This window comes from Heterocephalus glaber, unplaced genomic scaffold, assembly GCF_053883595.1.
Source record: "Heterocephalus glaber isolate CG9 unplaced genomic scaffold, H.glaber_assembly_v1.0 deba00000331, whole genome shotgun sequence".
NCBI lineage: Eukaryota > Metazoa > Chordata > Mammalia > Rodentia > Bathyergidae > Heterocephalus > Heterocephalus glaber.
This window is the reverse complement of record NW_028258142.1, coordinates 42,975,406-42,991,936: the sequence shown is the minus strand read 5'-3', so window position 1 is coordinate 42,991,936 and position 16,531 is coordinate 42,975,406. Positions and strand designations below refer to the sequence as shown.

The following is a 16,531-nucleotide window of genomic DNA, read 5'->3' as shown; positions in this document are numbered from 1 at the left end:
AAGCCAATGGACCTGAAAAAGGAACAAAGCTGCTATTTTAAATGAGCTTAGAACCTACGACGCCTCATTGCTAAGCTGCCCTGCCTTAGCCAGCGTGACAACAGTGGCTCCACACATAGGAGTTGCACTAACAGCAGCACAAAGTCACCCCTGAAACCTGCCTGGAGTGAAGCAAGGACAAGGGAGAAGGGGTAGACTCTGCCAGGAAGTGTCTTTCAGTACTGCATAGGTTGTGAGCAGCCTGAACCTTTTCCCTCATTTTTGATAGTTGCAGATTGACGAAGTAACTGTCACTGAGAAAATGCAGAATGCATGATGAAGAAATCAGGTGGTTGTAAAATCCTGATGAATGCTCTTGATTTCTCTTCAAGGATCTCTCATGATTTTTGTTTGTCTAAGGGTAGCTCCAGCATTCCTGAGCACCTGAAGCAAAGGTAAAGCAGCTAGCAGTGTTCCAAATACTCAAGTCACTCTGGAAATGGACTTCTGGCCTGTCATCCCAACAGCACAAGTAAGATTCATGAAGCTTAGGAATATTTTGAGCATCTCTGTCATTATGGAGAAGTCTCCTTCTGGCAGGTATTCCCGCACAGGGGTGACATTGATTGGGCTTTCCTGGCAGAGACAGCCGAGAAGTAGCGCTGTGTAGGGGGCCATGACGCAGTCCTCCATGTGCTTGCCAGCATGCTGCAGGGCTTTATTGAGGTCAAGTTCTTCATCGTCCTCCTCCTTCTTGTGTTTCTCTTCTGCACTGTCTGTCTTCTCAGTTGACACCCACTGTATTTCCCCACTGGTCTCTCACCACTGTCCACTCTTAGCATGCTGAGTGGTGGGTGCATCTTTGATCAACTCATCTGTTTTACTTTCTGCCAATTGGGTGCTCGCTCTCACTCAAGGAATAGCTGCACTAAAGCCTGCACGGCATGAACTTGCCCAGCTACCTTTAAGCTATCATTTTCCTCTCTGCTGCAGAAAGAAGAATCAAAGGAACACGACGTTTCCATGTTGACGAGGCAGTGCCAGTTCTGAGCGCTGTACTCCACTAGATTTATCAGTAGACTCAAGCCCAGCATCTGAAGGTCGAATCTCTGCTCCTGAAGTAGGTACTTCAGGACTCACAGCACACGGTTCATGGCTATGCCAATGAGGCCATTCTGTTCCCCTGTTTTGGTGCTGCCCCACTCATTGTCGTTGGTGAGGTTGAGCAGCACCCCAGTGATGGCCCATATGCAGTCCTCCACCTCCTTGCCCATGTGGCAAGTCACATTCTGGGGAGGCAGAGGCTTGCTGTCGGCCACGCAGATGCTGTTCTCAGCATGATTATACTGCTGGATCAGTTCCTCACAATCTGTAGTGCTTTAGCTGATGAAATAATGAGTTGTGAATCTCTATATGCTATCAAGTAAGCTTTGATTCTCTGGATTATGCACTGTTACACTTTCTAAAACTCGTAAACATCTCTCTGCTCCCCATAACGAGGTTACCAATTTTTCTTCATCCTCATCTCTACTTAAATGATCCACACACTCTTTGACTTTATCTACAATATGATCCAGACTGCCCCAAAGCTGGAGTACTTCTTTAAACCAGTCTCCTGCTCGTTTAGAAGGGACAGCAACATCTCCATCAGTAAATGCCCAGTTATTATGTTTTCTAGATCAAGATGCTTATTGTGTACAGTTTCACAGAGTCTCCAGATTTTCTCTTTAATTTTGTTCATGTCTTCTCATTCAGCAGCTTAGCTGATGATGCGTCCTGTTCCAGCTCCAGAAGTCAGATCATGAGATCTAAGCTAGCTCTGTCAAGATGCACATTCAAGTGGTCCTGACTCAGGATGTACATGAGGGCAGCTGTACAGAGGGACAGGTTCCGGTGGTGCTGGGAATCATCCAAAGTTTTAAAGACCATTGCATCCATTCCATGTGCTCTCAGGTACATTTGGCAGCTGGGCATGGCACATTTAGTAGCCAAGCTAATAACACTAAGGCAACGTGTGTTCAGAGGCTGAGTGCTCTTTAAGCCACTTCACGAGTACTCAGTGTCATTAGTGAACTCTTGATTCTCACCAAATTCCACCACATTGTCGAAGTGCTTCACGTGCTGAACAATGGTATATAATTCTTTGTCTTCTTTTCTGCATTTCAGGGCAATAACTATATCTTGGTAGGGCTGAGTAGGTAGTGTCACAGTTTTTATCACTTTGAGTGGTGGTGTGGGAGCCTTAAAAATTCCATCATCTTTTTGATTTGGTTCCTTTGAAGATAGCCTCACTGTGACATTCTGAGGTTTTACAACTGGTGGCCCAGGTAGTTCTTCTGAGTCTGGATGGTTCTAATGTCTAGCATTACACACGGCTTTTGTAGGTGACCATTTAGGGCCACTAAAAATCTTTCTGGTATTTTCCTTTGATTTATCTCCTTGTTTACTTATGGGCTTCTGCACAATTTCAGGCACACCAGGCAAGTCCTCTGCAAAATCCAAGTTTTCTGTGTTACTAGCACTACACTGACTGTCCTGGGAATTATCATTGCTTTCTGGGGGAGGCTGCAAGGAGTGTGATGGAGCTGTTTTAGTTCTTTTTTTGTTGGCCTTTCCTTCCACTTGACAGTCATCATTGTCATCATCTTCACTTTCACTAAGATCATCAAAACCAAAACACTTTATTTTGTAATTAGAACTTCCAGAGCCTCTTTCATCACCTCTTGTCTCATCATGATCTTCAAAACCAAAAAATTCAAGCTTAACATCCTTTTTGGATTTAACATTAGTAGGTCGGAATCTAGTAGTGGTCTTAGCAGTTGCGATATTGGCCTTTTTTCTGAGGCCACCAGCTTCTCCCAGGTCTGCAGGAGTGGATGCTGTGAACTCATCCATGCTTCACTCCATGTTGTCCTGGATGGACTGACAAGCAAGATGGATGTAACACAGTATAATCTCTAGTCAGGCCAACTGTCCCTCTAAGACTGGTCCCACAGCCTACACTGCCCTTCTTTGCCTGACTCAGGCCATCTTTACTAGACTCACTGTTTTGGCTAAGGCCTGATTGGTGCTGTCCATTAGATTATCAAAACTGGATGGTCCTTGGGAGGCTTTTGCCTTGTTGGCCCTACATTACGTCCTACAGTTGCTGGGCCTAAGAACACTTTGAACCATGTCTTCCTCAATGGCTTCATCTAGATTTTCCAAATGAGTTTTTAAATCCTCATCCTTCATCTCCAAAAGAGGATCATTATCCAAACCTAAAATATCTTCTGACCTGATATCTTCAAAATCATTATCCCACTCATACAAACCAGTTCTCACAGATCCCTTGACTGGAGATGTTTCAGATAGGGACTATGACTGTTTCCCAAACTGGGAGTTCCAAGTATCATTTGTTTCCTTGATTTCATCAGCTTTCTATCCAGAAGGCACTATGGTTTCTGCATTGGGTTTCTTAGTACTGTCGTCAGCATTTTTGTGAAAATGGTGACTATTCTTTTCATGTTTTCACTAAACTTCTCTGCTTTATCCATGGCCTTTAATTTAGTGCAGCCACTTCTGCTCACCTCATCTTCCAGGAGTCTGTCTGTGGCCCTCTCTTTCCCAGGCAGAGCAGCCTCCAAAGGTGAGCCTGAAGCAGACCCTCTGCCATCTTCCCCCACCACAGGCCGGTGTTAGCTGCAAGTACTGAAGTGACTTCCTCCAGCAGCACTGCTTCACTTGACTGAGTAGGAGCCCTTACCCTCAGCTAAATTCTTTGAAGAAACTGGTAGAGATTCATCATCACTATCGAATCCAAGGAGTCGCCAGTATTTTCCTCTTCTATTTTAGATTTCTTCAGAATTTCTTGGATGTCTGGTTTGAAATTGGGCCTCTTCTGCCCTAATTTAGCCATAAACGTGGTCTCTCCCCATTTTGTGGTAAGGGTGGTCTGTTTGTTGGAAAAGACTTCGTCAAATTTTGAACTGCCATTGCCTCCTTTCCTACTGTATGTTTTCCCAAATCTGGATGTCATTTTGACACCTATTTCATATTTCTCTGGGCACTGGCAGGAGTGCTGGCCTAGGCCTAGCAGGCAAGAGGGAGGGTGCAGAAGCACAGGGCTGGCCAGGGGCTTTGCCACCATTACCGCCCGTGACTCCGCGCTCAGGTAAATATGAAGCCCAGCCAAGGGGGAGGAGTGGAGCAGTGGCCTCTCAACTTCCCTCCCCGCTGCGAGCCCCACTGGCCCAGCTGGGCCTAGGCCTCCCTGCCTACCAGACCTGGGTAGCCCTCTATGTGCCCCTGCTGGGCCACCTCCACCTCTTGAGCCTCTTCTTCTGCCCCAAGCCATTTTCTTATTGTCCTGTTGCAAATAAAGTACTTGATTTCTTTTTAATGCTATTTTTTTTCAGCAATCAAACTCTCCTTTGCTCCAATTTTACCACCTCTTTTTTTTTTCCTTGTGGAAAGTGAAACATTTTCAAACAGGCTTTTTGCTCCTGATTTTTCAGTACAAATCTGGCTAAAAACAGCAAGCAGTATCCATGCTACAGCTTCAATTTTGGGCTGCCTTGAAATTTCCTCAACCAGATTAATTAGTCTGCCACCCTTAATCTCACTTTCCCACAGAGTCTCAGGACATGAACAAAATGTTAAATTTTCCACCACACGTCATCTGGATTTACCTGAATGGAGTGCTTTTGACCAACTGAAACCCCTTGTAGCTTTACCAGCTACATTACTGAAGCTTGGCTCCCAGCATTCTAGGGCTGCTGGTTTAGCTGGCATTTCCATACCTTTCCAAATTCCTTCCATGGATCAGTTTGAAAGGGTTCTGAATTCCATGGTCAGAGAGCATCAGAGAAACAACCCCACTTCTGGCACCAAAATCTCTCTTAGTCACTTTCTTCCTTTCTGAGACACAACACTCAACATCTGCAACTTAAAGGAGAAAATGTTTGTTTATGATATAGGAGGAATATAACTCCAACCTGTCAGATGTCATGTCCCCTGAAATCAAAGAATAAATTCCAAAGGACAAAAGAGGTTAAGATTAAGAAAGTTTTATTGGGGAATAGGAATAGCTCCTGAGGGACAGGAGGTGTCCCAAGTGAGTTGTCACCAAAGCTCTTTGTTGGGGGCAATTTTTACACAAAGTCACAATGTGAGTACAACATGGGTCAAACTAAAATCAACCAATAAGATTAGGTATATAGGAGCTTAGCTGATATTGATCCAGTAAGAGGAGCATGTTCCAAGGGTATATGGCTAACATCATTAACCTTGGCTTATCTATGACTTCTAAAACAGGAACTTTTTGGAGAAAGCTTGGGAATAGGTACTCTGGTCACCCATCTGGTGTCTGATTCATGTCTGGACTTAATGGACTGTGTGGTACTAATTATAATATTGTCTCAAGTTCTGCTTATCCCTTAGGGAAGTATGCAAGTCTGGCTATTGTGACTTTTTCTTAGGGTCTTGTCTTCTTCAGACACACCTACAGCCACAATTTTGGTATCTTTTTCTACTGATTTCCTTGAGAGCCCAGTCTCTGTCTAACTATATATTAGTTTCTATCTAATTTAGCTGCCTATAATATTTTTGCTCACATTTCAGTCCACAGTTGGCTGGCTCCAAGGCAGGACAACATAGGAGAGGGACATGGCAGAGAAGATCTGCTCAGAATGGCATGGTGGACAGGAGGCAGAGAGAGTCAAAGGAGGTTCTGTAAAGAAAGATAAAACTTCCAGGCCATGCCTATGAGCAAATGAAGCTCTTGAGTACCTCTAGATATAAACCATAACAAAGATATTGCTAAGTTATATTTCAACTCCCTTTTTATTATTGCTACTGCCATAATTCTCTATATATCTTTCAGCTCAGTTCTTTCTTTTTACTTTGTTTCTTAAACTCTTTTGAAATTTCCTTGCTTTATTGAGGAAACATCCTTCTATTCTTGTTAATGCAATTTTCTGGCAAAAGTTCCAGCACTAGGGGTCCTAACAGACAGACCATTCTGGCCACCCTTTCCATAACACATAACACTAGTTAAGGAGATAAGAAGTGGTAAAGGTGAGGAACAGAGCTTTAATCTGCATGACTATCCTGGGGAGTACAAATAAAGAGGTTCAAGATCTGTCTTTGAGATTGGCAGAAGCTTTGGGGGTTTATTTAGAAAAGAGCAACAAAGGAGTTTTACATAGCTTGTGAGTCTGCATAGCTGGCAGGGTAAATAATCCTGGTCAAGCTGTGATCTTGTTCATGGGTAACACAGGACTGGTTCTCTGAAGTAGTTGTACAGCCACCATCATTTAAAGGGTCAATTTGGTCCTCATCAGGAGATGAAAATTCCTGCCTAACATGGCAGCCTCAGTTCCCTGCATGGGATAGTTACTTCTGTTTTGAGAATGACTTCCTCATAAGTAGTCTGTGAGGCTCTCTCAACTCTTCTTGGAATCTTAGGTGAATGCAGATTTAGACAATGATTTTATACTTCCAGGCATCAGTCCAGGGGATCTAGAACCAGACTTTATAAGAGCTGGAAACTGGATACCCCTGAAAATTCTAAAAAATTAATTTCGTTACTCTTATTTTCAAGTCCTTAATCTTGAAGGGAGAAGAGATAGGCTACATAAATTTGGGGCTAACAAACCTTGTAATATACTATTTAAGTGATTAACATGCCTACGTGCAGAGCTGATCAGGGATATGATCAACATTTTAGAGTAATAAAGGGCATATACAAAGTGAAAGCAGAGATGCCAAAGTTTGTCTTATTTTTAGTTAACCATTGGACGTCTGCAGGCTCAGCAGCTAAGTACCTGTTATATTCTCAGCATACTCACAAAACATTTCTTCTTCATACCCTTCTGATTTGCATTTGTTTTCCTAACAGCAATATTTCTCAAACATTTTGAGAAGTTTCCCTTCATCTGCTAATGTAGAGTTTATACTCTATATAACTATAGAGTATCATATGTTCAACAGATACTCTAGAAAGTTTGAGAAATGTTACTCAGGCTCAAACAGATCTCAAGCAGAGGCTGTTTTTTCCAAGTCCCAAGTCCTGAGAGTACCTCATTGCCTTGTGTAGATGAATATTCTTTCCTTTCAGCTCCCTCAGGAGAAGAATCCTCCTTTGAGTGTCCAGCCATTGCATTTACCTGCTTCTTCATCAGTGTTCTCTGAAGAACTCCTAGGCATTCATCCACATTCACTGAAGATTTGCAACCTGATTATAATCTTTTCTAATAATCTACCTCCTGTCATCATAAAAAACAATTAAAACACCCACATGGTTGATCCAGAGGAGGCCTTTGTCTTCATAAATATTTGATGTCATAAACACCAGGACTCATCATTCAGATACATGTCTGACTAATTTCTCCTTTAAGTAAGTAATTGTGGGTCACAGCCTGTGAACAGTAGTGGGATATTAGTGATAATCAGAATCTTGGAAAGGAATTGGATCAAAAACTTTGATGAAACATGTGGTTTGAGAGACAATCACATGATGAACTAAAAATAATGCCCTGAATGGGATACTTAAATAAGAATAGAGGTTCAAATGAAAGGAGAAAGTGAAAGCCAAAAACTTGAAAGTAAACAAGGGTTAAAATGATTAAAATGAATAATTGATAATTTGAAATAGGAAAAATGGTCCAAAGATGAAGGGGTGAAGGGAGAGGGAGGGGAAAGGAAAGAAGGGAAAGGAAAAATTATGAGAAAAGAAAACAAATGGAAATGATGTCTATGTAAATAGGGAAGGGTGGAGGAGGTGAAGGGCACACAGGTAATGGGGAAAAAATAAGAACCAAGATACATCATGTACAGGTACAAACACCCAATGATAAATGTAAACAAATTGTATACCTAAAATGTACCAATAAAAGAACTTAAGAACAAAAACAAAAACAAACCTTGAAAATATTACTTGAGCTAATTCATGACAAGACCTAGTTTGTGCAGCCTTAGCACCAAAAGATATTTCTGCTGTGAGAGTGAAGATGGACAGACACACTTTGGAAATGCACTTTGACAACTACATAGGGAACCATCCAGATAGCTCTGTACCTGAGATCTTACAGCTCAGCATACCAGGTCCTGGTTACAACCCCCTACTTTCCCACTTATCACTTCCTCTCACTTTAATAGTGCTTCACCTGAATGAACCCAACACTCCCTCATGTCTCCCCCTACCCAACCTCATGCTTTCATTTTTCATTTCCTTGCTTGCTGATCCAGGAACTAATGAGGAGTAACTTTAACCATTTTATAGCCAGCCGCCCAAGGTTTTCCTTTTCCTTCTGCAAATTTCAAATCCTGGGCCAATTTAAGCATCTGGCTATTCCCAGTCTATTGAGAGCAGCTGGATGAAATCTTATCATTGTACAAAAATTATAAGACTGCATAAATGTACATTAGGGAGACTAGGAAAGGACTATAGTAAGTTAAATACAGGTTTATACATTTCCTATCCTAAGTATCCAAGTTAGCTGTTCAGGGAGTAAGTACAGTGGAATCTGGAAAGCAGGAGGCAGGACATGGAGGGTGCACAGGAAGAGTTAAAATTCAACAATCAACCACTCTGAGTCATAAAATCAGAAAGGCATTGAACATTTAGAGGGAGAACAGGCCCCATGAAGAAAACAATGACTCTTAGTAAGCATATTATCTGCAACAAAGCAAAACAAATTTTCAAGCATCTTATTGAAACTGCTGGGGAGGGAGATCTTGAAAAGTTTCCATTGACCAAGGGAAAAAAGAATGGAAATTAATAATACAGCACTCATTATTACTAACTTATGATATGTAAAATGCCATTGATATGACCTTTATTTATTGCAGTGCTGTTTTTTATTTTGTTTGGGGACACATAATGTGATTGAAAAGCTAAGAGCCTGGCAGATGAAGGGCTGGTGTCTGGATTTAACTGCCACTCATAAACTGACTAGGCCTTATCAAATTCTTTAATTCCTTTATATCTCAAATTTTTAAAACAATTTATATTAAATATACCTTTTATTATTTCTCAGAACATTTCTATCAAGTTTACTAAAGTCACACATGTTCTAATGCCTTTACAAATTTTGCTACATTTAATCTTTGTCATGACCTTATGCACTGAGTTCTACTTCACAGATAAAGAAACTGAGGCACAATGTGTGAAATAGCCCACACAGGGCCACATAGTATGAGAATAGCAGTGTCAAGTTCTAAACTCAGGCTGTATGATCCCACTGTGTCCACCCCACCACCTCTGTTCTCTCAGGGCTGTTGGAGGGAAGAAATGGTAATTGAGCTCTCTATTAACCCTTTGCAATTAAGCATCACCACAATCCTCCCTGGTCTACTTGACATCTTAGATAGGACTAGTGGGGAGGAGGAGGCACTGCCTTCTATGGGCTGGGCAGTGACTATGAGGAAAACTGCTTTGTAACACTCTTTGGAGAAGTTTATCAAGGAAACCAAAGGGATGAGGGAGGCAGGTATAGTGCAAGACAGGGTTTTCTTTCATGTGTAGTACATCACACACATAGTTTTAACTGAAAAGAGAAAAAGAACAAGTGGAAATTAAACAATTTAACCTAGAAACTAAAAAAATAATTAATAGAGAAAAGTCCCAAAGCAGGCAGCAGACACAGATTTAGGAACATACAAAATGTAGAGCTCTCTCTGCAGAGGTCTCAGAGGATTGAGAATGTGAGAAAATATAGATAAGTTTGGAGAGGAATGGAAGGTAAATTGAATTATTTCACTTCTGTTGACCTTTCATTACTCAACAAATATTTGTGGAGCCAATGAATACTGTTTGTGTTCCTGAAAGACTGTACCTTTTTAACTTCCCAAGCATCCTCAACAAAGTTCCGTGAAATTTGACTCTTAATTATCACCTTTGGATAAATCTGGTTCTGCTTCTCTAAAGAGTCTCGGCATAAACAGTGAATTAGGTTGATTTCCTTAAAAATCATGCTGACCCGCAATCTTCACATAAATCAAAACAGAACTGGAAGGATACTTGGAGAACTTCTAACATCATAGGCACAAATAAGCAGTTTATATGGGGAGTTTTGCTGCTTTGTGCGTTCTATAGCTTCTGCATTACTGGGTTTTAAAATAGTTTCCACATTTTAAAAAATTAGCAATTTCCCATGAAAATGTTTAATTCCAGAGAAACTGGATTTTCTGGAAAGGCTGGGCTTGCCTTTTTGAACAGCAGTAATGAACTAGAGCTAAGGGATCACATCCCTAGAGACAGAGCAGTTTGGCAGTTACCTGAAATTCTTTTAAACCCTGTACACTGTTACTTGATCATTTCCATTGTCTGCCCAAATCTTTAGGATTTTGAATTTGTGAAGTCCAGTAGAGATTTTGCAGACAGGGAAACTGAGGCATCGGCAAGAGCAGAGCAAGCTCATGCTATCCTATTCCTCGTTATTGCCACCTTCCCACAGCTGTCCTATTGCCCGATTTCCTTCTAGAACGATACTGTACTGTGGTGATTTCAATAGGCTGGACTGATATGGTTCCAGCTAGGGAATGTAAATGAATTCTCATCTCAGAGGAAATCTTTGATTATACATTACATTAGTCAGATCCACACTTAGATTACCATGATCAGTTCTGGTCATCACATTATAGAATAAAATATTGAAATACTTGACAATGCAAAGAGAAAGAGATGAGCTTGAACTTTTGCTGATTAGATTATATTAAAGACTCCCTGTAATATTACTGGCTTCTGCAGCCTGTTAGAGGAAACAAAATTTACTTATATAATAGAAAGGAAGCTAAGGGAACAGACATGTTATTTTTGTAAAGATTTTAAAAGGAAAGAAAGGGGTCATTTTCTTCGTGAAAGTAGGTGCTGCTTTCCTGGACAGGGTGAGATCATTTATTAATCAATAAAATTATAAATTTGGGAATCATTTTTTCAACAAAGAAGACAAAATTATATCACTCAAAAATTGAGGTGAAGGGGGAAAATGGAAATTCCAAAAGAGGTGGCATGCTTTTCCAAGGGGACAGTGTGCCCAGGATGTGATTTTACTTAATGACACGGTGTAGGTAGTGGCATAGTTGCCAAGATACTAACTTTCTTCACAAATAAATAAACTACAAAAATCTTATAAGAAACCTTAGCATAATTGAAGATTTGTTTCCCTAACTGGCTGTTGATTGTGATGGTGTTATTAAAATGGGATTTGGTTCTCAAATCTTAGATCTTTTGTTATAAAATGAAGAGGTTTAAACACTGAAAACAGCTACAATAAGAATATGTACAAATTATTTCAGATAATGAGAATTCAGGTCATTCACAGATAATCATTATAAATACTATTAACTACTCAAAGTAGAGTGCATGTTATTTCATTTACTTGTGTATCTAATGTCTGTCCCATTCCATCTCTAGAGGAAAAGAGGTAATTTCTAGTCCTTAGGGTTAGGTGATAGTTTCATACATTTCTACATTTTACAACTAAAAATCCCATAGAAAACTTGTATAAACTTGTATAATACTTTTCATATAACAAATAATAGAGTATCACTTTTGGAGGTTTTTAGTTTTAGCTCAGAGATGTAGAGAATGAGAAACTTCATCATTCCTACACACACACACACACACACACACACACACACACACACACACACCCCAACACCGCAACACAAGTAGTGGAAACCACACATGAAAGGCTTTTCCCAAACTCATGAGAACTGAGCACACAGGTGAAACAACTAACCAAGGTCATGGGGATAGATCAGAACCCGCGTGAAGAAACAATACCCAAGCATATACTTACTGGAATAGAAATCACCAAACCAGTAAAAAGATTCAATTATAAAGTTTTAACGAACTACTAAAACCTGAGTGTAGGTGAGATAAGAGGATAAAATCTCTATGGAATGAACACATAGGAAGATTTGTAGTTCCTCCAGGGATCCCATTTCTATTTTAGGGAAGATAGGAGAATCCAAAGAAAGTTTTCTTTTTGATGCTGGCTGGTGGAAAGGAATAGTGGCAACGACAAAAACCCATCAACATCCAATTCCCATCTGCCAAAATGACTCAATCTTCAGTGGAAGGATCATAAACACTGTACCCTGAGCAGAGTGGTGAAAACACTGTAGGTGAAAGTAGGAAACTGTTATCAAAAATAAAATGAGTTTATATATAGGACAAAAGGTAAAGGATAGAAAAGACATATTATGCAAACAGAGAAAATAGAGACATTACATATTGACAAAGGGTCAATTCTCCTACTAGGCAAAACTCTCAAATATGTATGTACATTTAGTTTCAAAATGCAAGAAGCAAAAAAAGATAGATCTATAAGGAGAAAACCCTCAGAATTAGAGACTTCAGTAATCTTTTCTCAGTAATTGACAAAATAAGCGAGCAGAAAATCAGTGAGGATATAAATAACATCAACAACAGTATTTACAACCTTATTCTGTTAAACATTTGGAGCATATGTCATCCTCCAAAACAGAATACACATTCCTTTCAAGTGCACATGAAGACACATCAAGATAGACTATACTCTGGACAATAAAATATACCTTAATAAATTTGAAAGAATAGAAATGATATAAGATAGTCCTTTTCCCCCATAATACATTTAATCTAGAAATGAATACCTGAAATAAATCTAGAAAATTCTCAAATATTTAGAAGTGAACTAGCACACTTCTAAATAAACTGTGAATAAACAGAAAGTCACAGAAGAAAATTTTTTTAAATGCACTAGATTAAATTTAAACATGACACACTGAAATTTGTGATATTCAGCTAAAGCAATAGTTAAGGGTAGAGAGTGGATTGCTTATATATAAAAAGAGGATAGACTTAAAATCAATAATAGTGTCTTTCTCTTTAAGAGATTAGTGACAGTAGACCAAATTAAACCCACAACAATTAGAAGGAAGAAAATAATAAAATTAAAGATGAAATTGATTACACTTTTATAGAAAAACAATCCAAAAAATGAATGAATACAAAAGCAGTTTCTTTCAAAATATCAATTAGATTGATAAAACTCTAGCTATATGGATAAAGAGAAAAAAATACACATAAATCACCAACACAGGCATCACTGCTCTCCAAACATATTAACTGAGATGGTATAAGGATGAAAAAGAACACTATGAACTAATATCTACCTGTAAGTTTGATAATTGACATGATATCAATGAAGGTTTTGGAAATACAGTTACTACTACCTCAACATGGTAAGACTATTCACTGTCACTTGGGAGGCTAAGGCAGCAGGATTGAAAATTTGAGGCTAGCCTGGGAAATTTATAAAGAACTTGAATCAAGATTTAAAAATAAAAAGAACTCAGAAGTACCTCAGTGCTCCATGAATTTAACTTCCAGTATTAAAAATAAAAACAAAAGAATAAAAAGCTTACTAAAAATGACTTGTAAAGAAATAGATGACATTTTTAGTCTTAAGTTCAATTGAAGAAATTAAAGTTTTAATTACAAGATTTTAAAAACTCTGGTGCAGTGGTGCACAACTATAATCCCAGGACTTGGCATGAGTTTGAGGCAAGACCTAGCCTCAGCCTCCCTGCTCCTCTAAAATAAAGTAAAAGAAAAATAAAACACCTTTCAAATAAGAAAACCTCAATTCTAGATTGATTTCCTGGAGAGTTCCACCATTCAAGGAAGGAATAGTAAGAATTCTACACAATATTTTAAAGAAAACAGAAAGTAGGGCCGGAGATTTAGCTCAGTGGTTCTGGCGCCTGCCTTACAAGTGCAAGGTCCTGAGTTCGATCCCTGGTACCAAAAAAAAAAAAAAAAAGAAAAGAGAAAGTGAGTACACTTCAGTTCATTTTATCAGCATTATCCTAATGCTACTAGAATAAATACATTACCAGGAAAGAAACTTACAGACTAATAATCTCCTTATATGTATATATAAATATCCTTAACAAAATATTAGCTAACAAATTACAGCAATATAAAAGATGTTACATCATGACCAAATGGAGTTTCTCTCTGTCATACAGTGTTGGTTTAACATCTGAAAGTCAGTCAATGTAATTCACCACATTAATATACTAAAGAAGAAAAGTATATATGTTTATGTCAGTTGGTGCAAAAAAAAATTGACAAAAATCAACATCAGTTCCTTGAAAGTATTTTCAGCAAACAGAAAATATAAGAGAAATAGTTTCACTTGACAAACAGTTCCTATAAAAATTGACATTTAAAATCATACTTAATGCTTACAGACTAAATACTTATCCCTTGCAGTGAGTGCAGTATACTCTTTTTCTATTTACCTTTTTTCTGGAGTCTCCACCAATCAGTATAAAGCAAGACAAAACAAAAAAAACAAAACCTACACACATTCATGCAAGAAAGGAAGAACTAAATATAAATGAACAGAATATGTGATCACTTATATAGAAATCTCATTGACTGTAAGGAACAAAGGTAATAGAATTAATATGTGAGTTTTATAAACTGATAGAATGCAAAGATGGTAGTAAGAGATGAATTATAATTGTATGAGCTAACAAAGAACAGTTAATCATTGGAACACACAGGATTTACACCAACATAAAAACACAGGGATGAATCAATAAAAGATGTGGGATATCTGCATATAAATTATATATATTTTACTGAGAGAAATCAAGAAAATTAAAGAATAAATTGCTGAAAAAAATTAAAGAAGATTCAAATAAATAGCATATATAGCATACTTACGGGGCAGAAAATCAAAATATTAAGGTGTCATTTTTCTCCATATCTACCTATTAATTCAATGAAAGTACAATAAAAATTTCAGTGGGTTTTTTTGTAGAAACTTATTATAAAACTGCTCTGGAAATACAAAAGTCCTAGACTAGGGAAATAGAATTTTCACAAAGAATGGATACTTAATACCACCTGCTTTTAAAATGTATGCAAAACTGCAGCAATTAAGGGAGTTTGATATTGTAATGACAGAAAAATAAGTCAATGAGACAGAAAGTGGAATCTAGAAATACACTAACATATATATAGAGAGAGTTTGCCAAAAAATGTATACATAATTCATGGTACTAATAAATGTCTGGAAACTAATGACCATCACTTTAAGCGCCTCTTATAATTATAAATGTAGAGGCCAAAGGTAACTTCTATTAGTCTCATGATGTCTCAATAAAATTAGTATTAAAATATTTATAGAAATTTTTCTTTTCCTGCAGTCTCTTTCTCTCTCTCTCTATATATGTATGTATATGATATATATATATGTATCACACACACACACACACACACACACACACATATATATATATATATACAATTTTTAAGAAGATTCAGAACAAATTTGTAAATCTGTAGTGTTAAGCACAGTTTTCTGCAAGTCAGTCTGGCTTGAGTTTTCAATTCTTAATTTTTTTTGAGACAGAGTCTCGCTATGTACTTCAGGCTGGCCTTGAATGCATTATACAGCCCCGGTTGGCCTTCAACAGTTGATCTTCCTTTTTCAGCCTTCTACATGGTGGGATTACAGGAATGTACCACCAGACCTGGTCACTATGGAACAATTGCTTATCTATGTGCTGAGCAAAAGAAACTGATTCATACTTCCAACCATACAATATCAAGTATTGTAAGGACATGGAAGAACAAGAATTCACAGATACTTCTCATGTGAATGTAAACTAATGCAACTTCTTTGGAAAACAGTGTGATAGTTTCTTAAAAGGTAATCATACAGCTTCCATATAATCCAGGAATTGTATTCTCAGATGTTTGTCACAAAGAAAATAATTCATTTGACCATACAAAGACTTATTTATGAATGTTCAAAATAGTTTTATTTGTAATAGCTCTAAACTGGAAACTAACATCAACAGTTGAATATAAATACCAAATATTTCTCAACAATACAAAGGGAGTAAACTGATATAGACAACAAGAATGATTTCCAAAATAATTATGCAGAACAAAAGAAAACAGTTTTTAAGAAGAGAGAATACATTGTATCATTCAATTTACGTAAAATTCAAATTACATAGAGTAACAAAAAGCAGATCAGTGGATGGCTGGTGTTGGAGGTTGAAGGGAGGTGTGGGAGAGACAGACTATAAAGCGATACGAGGGGAGATTTGGGGATGAGAGATACGCACTTTATCTTGAGTGTGGACATGGCTTTACAAATGTGCACATATTTCGAATCTTTTAAAATTTATTCTTTAATATATAGAGCTTATTCTATATCAATTGTACCTCAATGATCTATTTTAAAAATTCAATAAGATCCTATTATGTGTAGCCCATGTTCCTGTCTTGGATGTGTGGGAAAAGGCAAGAAAAACAAAGTACTGTTAGCTCAGAGATACTTTCCAATGTACTCAATGAAACAGGGCAGACAATTATGAAGTCTATAAAGGCAGTCTATGCAGGATCATTGGAGATTTGTGTTGTTTTTTTTTTTTAACTGTTTTCCCACTGGTTAAGCCCTCATTGACTATAGCATTTACACTCAATTTTTGGAAAGAATAAACTCAGATTGTTTTGCTTTGCAAAGTTTCTCTCAAAGTAAATAATACTGGG

At 38.0% G+C, this 16,531-nt stretch overlaps 1 pseudogene; it reads right to left on the bottom strand.

The window, feature by feature from the left end:
- Positions 1–443: 443 nt before the first annotated feature.
- On the bottom strand, positions 444–3,999 carry LOC101719760 (wings apart-like protein homolog pseudogene; annotated as a pseudogene).
- Positions 4,000–16,531: the final 12,532 nt, after the last annotated feature.